A 3,634-nucleotide genomic window follows, 5' to 3' on the forward strand; every position below is an offset into this window, starting at 1 on the left:
GAAGATATTGTTCTTATCGTCATCTGTGTATGCACGCGACTTTTTAGAAACTACTGCATTTATTAATGTCTTATATCTGGTTACATTACACTGTTTTCAGAAACACCAGAGCTCAAGACACCATGCCTAACCCTGACGATAAAGACAAAGAGTCTGAGAAGGACAAGGTAAACATTAAGCCAATAAATTAATATTCTGAACGTTTTAATTCTTGTTGCTAAAACCGCACGTTAAGGGTGAACCATTCAGAAGAAATGATACATTTATGAACACTTATGGATTCCCTTTGTTTCGTGACTTCACTCTTAAATGTACTTTGAGCACTAACCGTGAGACATCAGGCATTTCTCTTTTTATTATGCTGATAATGCATTGTATCACAGCCATTATTTTCATTACCAAAACCCATAGCATGAGTATGCCCTCACCCATTACGTGCGCTGTTGCTTATTCCTCTCTGCCATAGGGTACCGACACAAACCCTCCGGCTCCCAAACCGGATCCGCCACCGGCCGAACCGTCGGGGAGAAGGAACCCTCAGTAGCGCCCCTGCTCCTACCAGGGACGCCGTTGCTCCTAGAGCTTTTGAGTGGAGGCTGTAGAGCACAGAAGAACTTGATGTGAATTTGTTAGTATCTGTTATTTTGGGTGTGCTACATGAAAGTCAAGTTCCATGCATTTCGTGACAACTGGTAGCAACTAGCCTACATGTAAGTGGCCTGGCTGATAATTCAGCACGAGACACACAACGTGACCAAGATGTAGTCAAAACACCATAGCGAGAATTGTCAAAACACACGTACTTCCCCTAACTTACTTCATATCTGTATTAAAGTCAGATCAGCGGTGGTCAAACCAACATCGATATTACGTTTAAATTCGCTACATGAAAACGCTATATCAGCTATGTCAGCCACATAAGAACAACAAGTGTACAAGTGTACAACAAGTGTACATTGCGTATAAACAACACGACTCTAGACAGGATCAGGTTGGTCACCCTTCACAGCCGGCCACAAGTAACATCATTATAATGGTAGTACCATGATGCTAGAATAAAGACATGGACTTGCTTCTGTCTCGAGACATCTGTATTTATTATATTTCAGCCATACCATAGGTATGGTGAAATATATTGTATTCGTAATGTTTCTTTCTTTCTCCTGTCAAATCTTCAGAACACGGTATCTCCGTTGTTCCTCAACCGAATGACTTGAAATTTGGCACAAGGGTAGAGTGGGCCAATACCCTCGGGCGTTTTTTTCATTTTTTCCATATCTGTCTCTTAAATGATTTTATTAAGGTTTTTTGGTCATCTTAAGACCAAAACTGTATATTTGGGCCCCCTGTACCCTGGTATTATAACCGAATGAGCTGAAATTTGGCACAGATGTGCCTTGATAAGTCCCCCATATAGATTCAATATCAGTTTTGGTGTACAGTACAACAAAATGCTTATTTTTGCGATTTTTTGACCAATTTTTGACCAAAAAAGGACACTTTTGGCCCCTGTACCCTGGTATTACAACCAAATGAGCTGAAATTTGACAGAGATGTGCCTTGATAATGCCCCCATATAAATTTAAGAACACTTTTGGTGTACAGTACAACAAAATACTTATTTTTGCGATTTTTTGACCAATTTTTGACCAAAAAAGGACACTTTTGGCTCCTGTACCTTGGTATTGCAACCGAATGAGCTGAAATTTGACACAGATGTGCCTTGATAATCCCTTCATATAAATTCAATAACACTTTTGGTGTACAGTGCAACAAAATGCTTATTTTTGCGATTTTTGGCCAATTTTTGACCAAAAAAGGACACTTTGGGCTCCTGTACCCTGGTACATGTATTACAATTAAATGACCTGAAATTTGGTATAGATAGGCATTAGATACTTGGTAACAAGATTCAAGTAAAATTTTTGACATAAACAACTTTAAAATGATTAATTTTGGCACTTTTCTGAGGGGAAATTTGTTTTCTTTTGGCCTCCTGACGTGACCTTCCGTGACCCCGCACAGAGCCACACCTGTGCGCATCAGCCGGAGAGTTAATTGAATCAAAGACCTAGCCAATCAGCGAAGAGGAGGCCAAAGGCTAATTAATATTCATAAGCGGGGCCTCATGATCCCGTATATAGCAGTGTTCCCGCCAGGGGGAGCAAAGCCCGCCTAAGGCTCTCGCATTTTAGACTATTCAGAAGGCTTTATATTGTATCAGTTCTTAGGGGCATATCTATGATAATCGCAGCAGTCACTTAACTTCTCTTCAGGAGTTTAGCGTAACACTGTTTCAGGTCAAACCGTCAAAGGCAACTAAAAACAAACTTTAATGTTACTGAGTTCAACAGTACTTATAACTTGTTATCCGAAGTTGAAACGCTAGCGATGGTATTTTCGCTGCGCTGTTAGCTCCGTGCGACTGTTGTTGACGGTCTTATAACGGTATATTTTGCACCCCTGTACCCTGGTATGAGTAACATTTGGTATAGATAGGCATAATATAGTTGGTAAAATGATCCAAGTAAAATTTTTGGCATAAAGTACTGTAAAAGGCTTAATTACAGCACTTTTTTAGGGGAAATTGGTTTTCTTTCGTTCTCCATGCCGTGACCTTTCGGACGTTCACCCCACAGAGCCGACATCTGCACCTGCGTCTAGCCGGCAGGAAGAGTTAATTCAATTAATGGTTCAGCCAATCAGCGAAGAGGAAAGCGAAGGCAAATTAATATTCATAAGCGGGACCACACAATACGTTAACTTGAAGACTCAGGCCGTACAGACTTCTCGCCAGGATTTTTTCAAAGCGTCGGACAGGGGTCCGGGGGCCGCCGAATGTCCCTGGCGGGGTCCAGGGGCAGGGCCACTGTGGGGGGGACCCAGGTGGGCGAAGCCCCCCCGGAAGCTCTTGCATTTTAGGCTATTGAGAAGGCTTCTTTTATCAGTTTTATTAAGGGCCATATCTACGATAATCGTAGCAGTCACTTACTTCTCTTCAGCAGTTTGACTTTAAAATATTTCGGGTCAAAGCTTCAAAGACAACTAAAACCTCATAAACAACAAACTTTACTTAGCTCAACAGTATACAAAAATATTGTACGGGTTGCCATCCTTAGTTGAAGCGCTTATTTATAGCGCTAGTATCTTCGCTGCGCCGTTAGCCGCCGTGCGACTTTTGTTGACGGTCTGATATCCCTACGTCGCCGCCTCGCTGATATTCCCACGGACATGTTTAAAAAAAAATACCCAGCAAAAAACGCTGTTCTGCGTCAAATTCTATTCTATAAAACTCAGTGTTACAGTCTAAATATTTTGTAGAAGCACCGCTGTAGGAAAGAAGGTCCAAGCAATGTAAAACATCACGTAGCATGGAGTTCGCTGTCAACTGGCACACAGCACATGACTGTTTGAAACTCTAAGTCTAATCAACAGCCGTGTTTGATTGATAGCCGGCGGTCCTATGATGAAGTCGGCGAAAGGTGCGTTAGTTAGAAAATCTGCGTTTAGTTTTGATACGTAATTATAAGTTAGACAGTGGCGAGAATGATTATTTTCTCATCAATATTTCTCTTCAGAATTATTTGAACTTAATTGTACATCTAAACAATTGGCTTACCTGTGCAATGTTTAT

General features: G+C 41.3%; 1 long non-coding RNA gene across 1 annotated transcript; it reads left to right on the forward strand.

The window, feature by feature from the left end:
- The first annotated feature begins 53 nt into the window (after nucleotides 1-53).
- On the forward strand, nucleotides 54-1,084 carry LOC118426590. The gene is made up of 2 exons (XR_004832427.1): nucleotides 54-167; nucleotides 467-1,084. It is a non-coding gene; the product is annotated as an uncharacterized LOC118426590 (long non-coding RNA).
- Nucleotides 1,085-3,634: the final 2,550 nt, after the last annotated feature.

This window comes from Branchiostoma floridae, chromosome 11 (assembly GCF_000003815.2).
Source record: "Branchiostoma floridae strain S238N-H82 chromosome 11, Bfl_VNyyK, whole genome shotgun sequence".
NCBI classification, from domain to species: domain Eukaryota; kingdom Metazoa; phylum Chordata; class Leptocardii; order Amphioxiformes; family Branchiostomatidae; genus Branchiostoma; species Branchiostoma floridae.